The sequence below is a fragment of the Cyprinodon tularosa genome, unplaced genomic scaffold, assembly GCF_016077235.1.
Source record: "Cyprinodon tularosa strain WSP-4 unplaced genomic scaffold, ASM1607723v1 ctg1207, whole genome shotgun sequence".
In the NCBI taxonomy this organism is placed as follows: domain Eukaryota; kingdom Metazoa; phylum Chordata; class Actinopteri; order Cyprinodontiformes; family Cyprinodontidae; genus Cyprinodon; species Cyprinodon tularosa.
Genome location: NW_024038012.1, coordinates 99,569 through 111,530, shown reverse-complemented (window position 1 = coordinate 111,530; position 11,962 = coordinate 99,569).

Genomic DNA, 11,962 nt, shown 5'->3' with positions numbered 1-11,962 from the left:
CTCTCCTGACTCAGAAATGGTGCACAACACATTGTTAAAACCCCACAGTTGTGTAAAACCCTTCAAATCCCCAGTGGCTCTGTGGAAGCAGAACTCCAGCCTCAACCTGGCTTTGATGTTACACTTCCACAGAGCCACCGCATCAAGCTGAGGTCCTTCCTGCAGTTTGTCTCGTCGTGTCAGGTAAATGGCCATTTTGGCTTCAGAGATTAAATAATTTAAAATTCTGGATTTGAAGGCAGTGGCTCGGTTATAATGTACACCATTGATAAAAAGAGAATGGGTAAAAACCACACTAAAAAGGCTAAAAACATTCATTAAAAAACTGAAAAAACCAGTCAGTCGTACACAATCCATAAAAACGTGAAACACACTCTCGGGCAAACTGCAAAAAGGACATTTGTTTAAAACCTCAGGACTGATGACAGATAAAAACGCGTTTGTAGCAATGGCGCCGTGAAGTATCCTCCACTGAAGGTCACCAGTCCGTTTCTTGATGGGAGGCTTGTACAAAGTCCTCCACTGAGGTTTTTGTCCTCCAAATTTGTCTGCCCAGACGTTTGTTGCCCTTTTGTGGAGAGTTCTCCTGTTTAGGACTTTAGTGCAATTTTTAGATAATGTTTTTGGGTCCGTCCTGCACAGATCCATCCTTCGATTCTGTAGTAGGGGTCCGCTGTCCACCTCAAAGTCTGGAACCATGTATATGTCCGGGAACGGGTCACTCATGTCAGGCGGGCGCTTTCCGGTGGCGTGCAGCTGCAGGAGCCGTCTCTCCCCAGCAGTCATCCGCTCTTTCAGACGCTCCAGAAAGCGCCGCGCCAATCTGGCGGACCGGACCCCCAGCAGCGAGCGGACCTCCTCGACGGCCGAGAAATCCGGCCCGGCGACCCGCACCAGATGCCTCAGGGTCACGGCTCCCGACCTGGACAGCGTCTCGGGAAGGCCAGGCACGGAGCTGTCGTGGACGTCCAGCCTCGCTCCACACACCAGCGGTTCTTCTAAAAGCCAATGCAGAGAGTTATGCGTTTTGGACCTGTGCAATTTAAAAAAAGCACATGATTTAAAAACACTTTGATAAAATTGAGGTAGCCCTTTTATCTTTAGGAGACTTAAGTCTGTTAAAAACAGAGCAGCATCCAGCCCCAGAGAGTTTACACGTCTCAGAATGCAGCTGGCCACGTCTCTCCACACGGGGTTTTCTGTGAGGAACTTCTGAATGAACTGTAAACGAAAAGTGGCTGTTCTGGCGGCCAGGTGGACAAGGCCCTGGCCCCCCTCCTCTCTTGGTAAAAACAAAACAGACTGTGGCACCCAATGTCGACCGCTCCAGAAAAAATTCACCATCTCTGACTGTATTTTTACAAGAAGGTCAGAGGGTGGGTCTAAAACAGAGAGTTTGTGCCACAGCTGTGAAGCGATAAGATTATTTAAAACCAGTACTCTGCCCCTATAGGACATCTGGGAGTGCAACCACTTCCATTTTCCCAACCTGGTTTTTATTTTTCCTTCTACTTCCTCCCAGTTTTTCTTTAAAAAAGCTTCACTGCCTAAAAACACACCAAGGTACTTAAAACCGTCCCTCTTCCACACCAGACCTCGAGGGAGAACTGGGAGCCTGACGGACCACTGTCCGACGGCCAGGGCTTCGCTCTTTGCCCAGTTCACCCTCGCGGCGGACAAGACTGAAAACTTTTCAGTTACCTCGGTTAAAAGGCTGACGTCCCGTTGATCCTTAATAAAAACAACAACGTCGTCAGCGTAGGCAGATAAAACCATATGATTAGTAAAACCAGGTAAAACCAGACCGTAAACACTTGAACGTATCTTCTGAAGGAGGGGTTCCAGGGAGAGCGCGTAGAGCATCCCTGAGAGCGCGCAGCCCTGTCGGACGCCTCTACACACCCTAAAAGGAGCACACAGGCTACCGTTGATCTTCAGCACACTCTCTATGCCACTGTACAGTACCTGGATCTTGGCGATGAGACCCTCGCTGAACCCAAACCCCCTCATGGTTTTCCAGAGGAAGCCGTGCTCAACGCGGTCAAACGCCTTTTCTTGATCTAATGAAATCAAGCCGACTTGTAAACCCAATGAACCGGAGACCTCCAAAACATCCCGAATCAGGTAGACGTTGTCTACCATGGACCTGCCGGGGACGCAGTAGGTCTGATCTCGGTGGATGACCTGCTCCATAGCTTTTCCCAGCCTCACGGCTAGAGCCTTGGAGAGGATCTTGTAATCGGTACAGAGGAGGGACACGGGGCGCCAGTTCTTGACGTCTTGCGGGTTACCCTTTTTGGGGAGCAGGGTGATGACCGCCCTGCGGCAAGACAATGGGAGCGAACCGGCGACCAGACTCTCCCTGCAGACGTCTAGCAGGTCTTTTCCCAGAAGGTCCCAATAGGCCTTGAAGAACTCGACGGTGAGTCCATCAATGCCAGGGGACCTCTGGCCCTGCATGCCGAGGAGGGCTGTGTGGAGTTCCTGGAGCTCCAGGGGACGCTCCAGCTCGGTGTTTGTCTCCTCAGAGACCTGGGGTAGTTCAGTGCAGAACTCCCGGAACAGATCCTCGTTCTCTTTGTATTCGCTCCGGAACAGAGAACGGTAAAAACCCACAGCCCTCTCCCTGATCTGACCCGGTTCGCTCAGTTGTTGCCCCGTGTCCGACAGCAAAGAGTGGATCAGCTTCCTCTGACCGTGCTTCCTCTCCAGGCTGAAAAAAAAGCTAGAGGGAGCATCCATCTCTGTGATGTTCTGGACCCGAGATCTGACCAAAGCGCCTTGGACTTTCGACTCCAGCAGGTTGGCTAACACTAGCCGTTTAGTTTTGAGAGCTTCAATGTGCTCTCGATTTCCTGTGGATCCGCTGAGTTACTCTAAGTCCACGATGTTCATCTCCAGATCTCTGATAGATCTGGTAATGTCACGAGTGACGTTGAGAGTATGCTGTTGACACAGCAGTTTTATCTGAACTTTCCCATAGTCCCACCACTGTCTAAGAGATGTAAAATCTGACTTTCTCTGTCTAAAACCAGTCCAAAAATAACTTAAAGTCTCCTTAAAACCTCGATCGTGAGTTAAAGCAGAGTTAAAATGCCAGTAAGCGCTTCTCGGTAAAATGTTTCTAATAAAAACACTACCTAAAAGCAACGAGTGATCCGTAAAAGCCACCGGTAAAATCTGGCATGCCTTAAACACGTTAAAATGGTGTTTAAAACAATAAATACGATCAAGCCGAGCTAAAGAGATTCTGTTTTCATTGATGTGGGACCATGTGTACTGCCTGGAGCCAGCGTGCATCCTCCTCCATACATCCACCAGGCCGTGAGACAAGACCAGCTGCCGCAGAGCGTGTTGGGCCGCTGGATGCGGCTCTGGATGATTGCGGTCTAAAAGCTCATTTTCGGTACAGTTAAAATCCCCGCCTAAAAACACGAAATCATCACACCCACAATCACCCAACCTTTCCCCAATTTTTTCAAAAAAACGCTTTTTCTCTGCATTGGTAATAGGTGCATAAATATTTATAAAAATGATGCTAAAAAGATCAAACTTTGCTTTGATTAAAAGACACCTCCCCTGAACGACGTGCTCAACTTCTGTAGAAAGTGGGGTGAATGTTCTGGAGAAAAGAATCCCCACCCCAGCACTCTGGGAGGTGCCGTGGCTTAAGATGACCTCCCCCCTCCACTCTCTACTCCAGTCTGCTTCAGTTAAAAGATCACTATGGGTTTCTTGTAAAAACACAACATCGATTCTTTTTTGTTTTAAGGTTTGATAAATTAAAGCACGTTTTTCAGCCTCCCTCGCCCCGTTAAGATTCAAAGATGCTATTTTAAAAGAATCCATAATGGGTAAGAAGCTAAAACCAACACACCAAAAAACTAAAGAAAGTAATAAAAAGCTGTTGTGCATCATTAAAGCTGTTTTCTGACTTTGGACATTATTTTCCTTAATCTAAAGATTTGTCTATCAGTTAAACCTGATGACCCCTTGTTACTGATGTGATGTCTTGCAGATGAATAAAATAATCTTAAATTAGGAAAATATGCCTCTATTTTTAATCCCTTAAAACCTTTGGTATTCACTAAAAAATCTCTAAAAGACTCTGCAGGGTATAAAGGCTCTTTATCGCTCGACTGTGACAGAGAGAGCTCACTGGTGTCAGAGACCCAGCTCTCAGCATCGCTGCTGTCTGACACTTCCTCCTTTTCTGCAGCCTGCTGGCTGGCCTGTTTGCTGGCCAGCTTGCTGGCTTGTGCAGCAGCCACCACATTCTTCCTCTTGCTTTTTCTTTTAGGTGCTGAAGCCTCCAGCTCCATCACCTCCTCTGCTTCACCCCTCTCTCCCTCCACGCCACCTCCACAAAACAACTCCACACTGTTTTCAGTCGATCCTTCAACCTGTCCTCTAACCTCCACCTCACCTTTCTCTCCCTGAACTCCACACGCCAAATAGCCCTCATCACCCTTCACCTCCTCCTGCTCTCCCTGCACACCGTCTCTCTCCCCACCTGCGCTCTCACCCTCACCACCATTCACCCCATCACCACTCAGCACCGTGCTCCCATCCTTCCTCACACACACAATCATCTTAACAGATTTTACTGTCTTAATGACTGACGCCTCAACAATACCTGGAGCAGGCTCCTCCACCATTGGCTCCTCCGCACGTCCCTCCGACACCACCGCGGCAACCCCCTCCACCGCCGCAGCGGCGGGCTCCTCCACCGCAGCAGCGGCGGGCTCCTCCACCGCAGCAGCGGCGGGCTCCCCCGCCGCAGCAGCAGCAGCCACACTAGGCGGAGGCCCCATCTGCTCAGCAGCAGCGGGCCTCCGCCCGGCCCCATCAGGGCACACTTTAATAACATGTCCCTCCTGTCCACAACCGAAGCACTTCATGTTAGAGGAGGTTGCAAAAAGCATGTAATCAAATCCATCCAGTCTAACATGAAAGCGCAGGTTTAATTCCTCATCACGCTTGTTCAGTATCATAAACAGTTGTCTCCTATGGGAGACAACATGTTTCAACAGAGGTGATTTACACCCCGACATCACCTTTTTAATGGGTGAAACCACCTTACCGTGTCGGGACAGTTCTTTTATCAGGAACTCGTCACTGATGAACGGAGGGACGTTTGACAGAGTGACTCTGGTTGCAGGCAGTGTCAATGGGGAAACTTGCAGAAACAACCCATTGACAGAGATGCCTGCTTCCACCAGCCGCTGAGCCTGCTCCACTTTCTCCACAAACAGAACGACAGCTCCACTCATGCGAGCTGCTGACTTAATGGACCCATGTCCAACAACCTCCCCCACAGCCAGACACACTTCCTCCACGCTGCACGGAGAACCGGCACCCACCTTGATGCCGTTCTTCCGTGTCAGCGTGGAGAAACCTCCCGCACTCCCCACCACCACCATGGCGTGCAAAGACGCCGACTGCCGCCGGGCAGAACCCGACGGCCCCACAACCCACAAAAACCACCAACAACTATTAAACAACAAAAAACACAAATATATACACAATACTTACATACACCCAGTGAAAAAAGGATAGAAAAAAGTAAGAAAAACCACTCAAACAGTTTTTCACACGCTCTCTCTCTTCCGCTTCTCCACTCACACTCCTCCCACACGAAGAAGAAGAAGATCAAGATCCCTGCTCTAACCGAATCATCTGTGGGAAAAAGCTGTTTTTCAATGGAGTTTAGGAAAAGCAATGAGAGAATACGCAGATTGTTCCAAGAACTTACTGTTTCTCGTCCAGCCATAACATTTTATTGGAGCCGTTATATCCCAGATATTCACTGGAAAACTGTTTGGATGATCCCTCATAAATATTTAATTATAAACAAGGTGAAGGAAGTGTCATTTAAAATTCTCCATAAAATTTACCCTGCTAAACATTATATGATAAAATATAAACGCGACATAAACACTAATTGCACTTTCTGTGAGGGCCATCCAGAAACTGTGACACATCTTTTTTGGCTCTGCCCTGTTATACAAAGGTTTTGGTCTGAATTTAGCAGGTTTATTATTGACCATATTTTAAACAATTTTTCTTTATGCTGGGAAAATGTTTTATTTTGTTTCTATAGATTTCATAGAAAGGTTGCTAATCATTTCTTTATAATAAACTTACTAATACTCTTTGCTAAATATTATATTCATAAATGCAAGTTTGCTAATAGGACACCTGGTTTTTCTTTTTTCATTAAAGATATGGGTCTATATGTCAAATCAATAACAGACTCTACAAATCAAAAGGCTCAAAGGACAATCTCGATATGTACGTCTTTGCGTGTTCTTATCTAATCACCCCTGGTTGTATTGCTTGAATGTTGTATTGTTCATTATGCTGTTTGTTGTATACTAATTTCATTTAAATAAAGTTCATTGAAAAAAAAAAAAAAGAAGAAGAAGAAAAAGAAGAAGAAGAAGAAGAAGAAGAAGAAGAAGAAGAAGAAGAAGAAGAAGAAGAAGAAGAAGAAGAAGAAGAAGAAGAAGAAGAAGAATGCTCTGTTCGAAAACCTAGGACGCATCCTTAGAAGACCGGATTCGAAGGCCGATTACGTCATAGCGCGGCGCCGAGGTCTGGTCGGATTCCAAGAGTCCTCGTTATGCGGCCTTAAAATGCGTCCTTCTTTTTGCCCGATTTGAAGGACGGGTCCGATGTATCCTCGGTATTCTTGGATATCCCAGGATTCATTGCGAGACCAAGCAAGCCGTGATCAGAGTAAAGGTTACTTGGCGCCGAACAGTGGTGAAAATTGGAAGTTCAGTTTAATATAATACAACTCTGTGAATAGTTCCGTCTGAAATGAATGAAAATAGTTGTTTTAATGGTTATTGAGTCAGATATGTGGCGGTAATGTTTGGTTTATCTAAAGGTTTTAATCTGTTACTGTGTAAATGGGTTTGGCTGTAATTTAAGGACAGATTCTAATATATTTGCAGGGTGGGGACTATAAATCTGATAGGATTTTTATCTTTTTATTGCTGTTTTGCACAATATGCTTAACTTCGTATTTTTTGTTGTTGAATATTAGAGATTTTGCAGATATATTTTTTATACATATATTGTTTAGATTTACTTATATCTTTCTACCCCTTTTATAGAATAGAATAGAAAATCTCTTTATTTTCCCACAATGGGCAAATTTACAGCAGCAGAAAGATTATTGAAAATGGTCACACAAATGTGGACCTTAGAAAAATGTATAAGAATAACATAATAGGGAAGAGTTAAAATATAAACAATAAAATACTGTAAAGTGTTTTAACAATATAAAACTGGGGAATAAATAACCAATATGCAGCTATGGACATTTTTACAGTCATGGATATTTGAAAAAGCAGCAACATCAGAGATGTGCAGAATGACAGCAGCAGGTTATTTAACTGACTTTTTCTATCATTACATTTGATTTGATTTGTTCCTGCTCCCGCTGGTTGGAACCTTTATTCCACTCTGGATTCTTGTTAATGTAGTCTTTGTTCACTTCACAATAAAAAAGAAATAAATAAACAGTTTTGAAAACTTCTGTATTCATTCTTTTCCTGCTTTGTGTGTCAACGTTCACGGTTGCTCAGCAACAGAGCATACGGCGGTAAAACCCGCCAAAGGGTAGACCTGGTCGAATTTACAGCCAAAACTCTTCCGGTCTCCTTATTTTCAAGGACTTCGAAGGATCCAGTCTAGGTAGACCGCGTCCTTGGAGGACCCGTCCTAGGTTTTCGAACAGAGCCGAAGAAGAAGAAGAAGAAGAAGAAGAAGAAGAAGAAGAAGAAGAAGAAGAAGAAGAAGAAGAAGAAGAAGAAGAAGAAGAAGAAGAAGAAGAAGAAGAAGAAGAAGAAGAAGAAGAAGAAGAAGAAGAAGAAGAAGAAGAAGAAGAAGAAGAAGAAGAAGAAGAAGAAGAAGAAGAAGAAGAAGAAGAAGAAGAAATATTTTCAAAATAAAATTGAGAGTGACCCGGATGTAGATGATGGTGCGCATGCGCAATGAGCTGCTGGTAGGGATCGGGTAACATTAGCAGCATTAGCTTAGCTTGTGTGTGGAGTCATTGTAGAGAGGCTGATAATCTGGGAGTGTTTGCAGTGAGAATGTCTTCAGTCCAGCTTCAAGGAGAGTTTATCACCGAGCAGTTAACTCCTGCTGAAGAAACATTCACGGAGTTTAAAGGGAGTTTGGTCAATTCGGAGGAAAAGATGGACGATCAACATCTACTGCTGGATTTCACCAGGATCCCCCAGATCATCTTACACCGGATAGGTAGGAAACACCTGATAGAAACGATTCCCTGATGATGCACACTGTGGATTTTAGCCTCATCTGATTGGAAAGCTGATTAGAGGAGATCAAGATGCTAACCTAAAGCTAACTTATGGTCGGCGGCCATCTTACTACGGTCAGCTCGCTCACTTCTAGCATTGGGTTTTAATGACTGCGGTTAAGTTGGTAATTTGCTCCGGTTAAACCTCTTCTTCGCTCCTAGTTCACTGCAATCGGAAAAAAACCGTCTCTACCATAGACATATATATAAGGAGAGACCCCGCATTGACCGCCGCGGCGCAGACATCACGGCCGCCATCTTGGGGAGGTCATCCTGCTGCTTTAAGCAGAACAGTAGAAGGATGCCTCAGCACTGCAGCGGAGTTTAGTTTAAATCAACAGACTGTTGACATCAGGGCTGGAGGCAGAACTTCATGAAGGCATCAGAGCTTTGGAAGACATTACTAAATAAACAGCAGATATACACTACATAGAATAGAAACTCCCTTTGTTGGCCCACTGTGGGGAAATAGTGGAGTTACAGCAGCAACAGATTACGCATCAGTTTATAAATAAAGTTTATAAAAATAATAGAATAACTGACAGAGTTAAAATAAATATCCAATCCAATTTTATTTGTTAACCAATTAAAAACAGCCACAGCTGAACAAAGGGCTGTAAAGAAGAAAAAAAAGTAAAACACGAAACTTTATGAACAAATGTAAAAAAAAAAAAACAAATAGGCCTACTGTACTGTACAGTGTTCTTTTAATTATAAATAGATGCATCTGAATAATGTATAATTAATATGCAGCTGTGGACATTTTTACTGTGTGTGTGTGTATATATATATATATATATATATATATATATATATATATATATATATATAGGGTGACCATATTTTCATTTTGGAAAACCAGGACACCTTGGAGTGGGGGGGTTGTTGATTGAAAGAACAAATGTCTCATCATTGGGATTTGCTCCGTGATCAGAGGAAATGTTACTTGGCGCAGAACAGTGGTGAAAATTGGAAGTTCAGTTTAATATAATCCACTCTGTGAATAGTTCCGTCTGAAATGAATGAAAATAGTTGTTTTAATGGTTATAGAGTCAGATATGAGGCGGTAATGTTTGGTTTATCTAAAGGTTTTTATCTGTTACTGTGTAAATGAGTTTGGCTGTAATTTAAGGACAGATTCTAATATATCTGCAGTGTGGGAACTATAAATCTGATAGTTAAATTTTTTTATTGTTGTTTTGCACAATATGCTTTGCAGATATATTTTGTAGATACATTGTTTAGATTTACCTATATATTTCTACTCCTTTTATAGAATAGAAAATCCCTTTATTGTCCCACAATGGGCAGATTTACAGCAGCAGAAAGATTATTAAAATGGTCACACAAATGTGGACCTTAGAAAAACGTATAAGAATAACATAATAGGGAAGAGTTAAAATATAAAAAATAAAATACTGTAAAGTGTTTTAACAATATAAAACTGGAGAATTAATAACCAATATGCAGCTATGGACATTTTTACAGTAATGGATATTTGAAAATAGCAGCAACATCACAGATGTGCAGAATGACAGCAGCAGGTTATTTAACTGACTAAGGTTTCTATCATTACATTTGATTTTATTTGTTCCTGCTCCCGGTGGTTGGAACCTTTATTCCACTCTGGATTCTTGTGAGTGTAGTCTTTGTTCACTTTAACTTTTTAAAAAATAAATAAATAAACAAACAGTTTTGAAAACCTCGGTATTCATTGTTTTCCTGCTTTGTGTGTCAACTTTCACGGTTGCTAAGCAACAGAGCATACAGCGGTAAAACCCGCTGAAGGGTGGACCTGTTCGAATTTACAGACAGAACTCTTCCAGCCTCCTTATTTTCAAGGACTTCCAAGGATCCAGTCTAGGTAGACCGCGTCCTTGGAGGATGCAGGCCAGGTTTTTGAACAGAGCCTCTGATTAAGAGCAGGGCTGCCCGCACTGACGCGGCTCAGGGATTACGTCACACTGAGAGTTGTGCGCAGTGAAATCAGGACATTTCCTCACTTTCTAAAAAAAAACCCGGGACGCCCGGGACAGGACGTGAAATACGGATATGTCCCGGGAAATACGGACGTTTGGTCACCCTATATATATATATATATATATATATATATATATATACTATTTTTTTTTGTTGTTTCTTTACTAAACAGTTCAATGGATAAATAACTGGTATAACTTTGGCTTGGATTGTTTTAAAACATTTTAAAACAACAATTTCCTGTGAACACAAACCCTGTGTGGCGGACTTTAAAGGAATAGTACACCCAAAACATGATTAGCCTTCATTTTCTACTCACCCCCATGCTGAACAACACTCTGGAGTACTTTTTTTAGAGCATAAACAGTAGTGTATAGGATTTCCTAAAAGCGCGTTCACGAGTCTACGGAAACCGCGGCACACCAAACCAGATGAAAGTGCGCATTCGGCGTCTGCTCTGCCAATATTGCAAGCGTAGAAGAAGAAATGTGCTGTTTACCTGTGCAAAGAAAGAAACAACGAAAGAAAAATGTCTGAGGACTTCAGTGTTGAGGAAGAGCATGAGTTCTTTGCCGAGCTGAATGCGCACTTTCATCTGGTTTGGTCTGCTGCGGTTTCCGTGGACTCGTGAACGCGCTTTTAGGAAATCCTATACACTACTGTTTATGCTCTAAAAACATTCTAAATGACTTCGTTTCGAGTAAATTCTGGATGCTACCCACTCAAGACACTTGGAATACATTGGACGAGCAGTATGGAGGAATATTGACACGTTTTTTGTGGACTTTTATGGACCTTTCTGCCTCGGGCACAATAGACCTCCATTATTTGAATGTCAGCAGACAGCAAGAAGCCTCCCAGATCTCCAGATGCATTTGAGATATCAAAAAAGTACTCCAGAGTGTTGTTCAGCATGGGGGTGAGTAGAAAATGAAGGCTAATCATGTTTTGGGTGTACTATTCCTTTAAAGAAGGGCTTTGTCATTTTAACCAACTTACAAAAAGCTCTGAAAGGAACCTTTTTTTTTTGACACTTTCGACTCAATTAGATAAAAGGCTGATTTATTTATTTATTTAAATGGGTCAATCCTTTTTCAACAGGGTAAAAACGATTCAAAATGATTTGGATTTTTTTTTTTTTTTTGTAAAAGTTATTCCATTTCAAATTTCTAAAAAAGTAGATAATTTTTTTTATCTCATGTCTTTTCTGTAAATACACCAAGTTTGAAGTCAAATACACTTGGAGGAGATAATTATAATTCAACGTCAACAAAATTGAAAAATTGCCAAAAATCTGCATTTGACCCAAAATGGCCGACTTCCTCTAGGTTTTAGAGCCTACCTCCAAGAGACTTTTTTCATGATTCGTAGAGATCTACCTACCTGCCACAGTTAGGCCTTCACAGTGCTGTCGCTGCTCGGGCCTAATGAGACGAAATGCTACCCAGAGTTTCTATCTTAATATATATATTCAACTGTTGCTTCAGGGTCTGAGTTGACTTGCTGTCTGCTGATCCCGGTCTTCTGTCTGCTTGTTAATGGCGCCATCTGAAAAATTGGTCAAAAGGGTTTAATATGACTAATAAATATACGATTGCTTAAATATACTTTTGTGCCTCGTAGTTTTGTCTTTTTTCATATGAT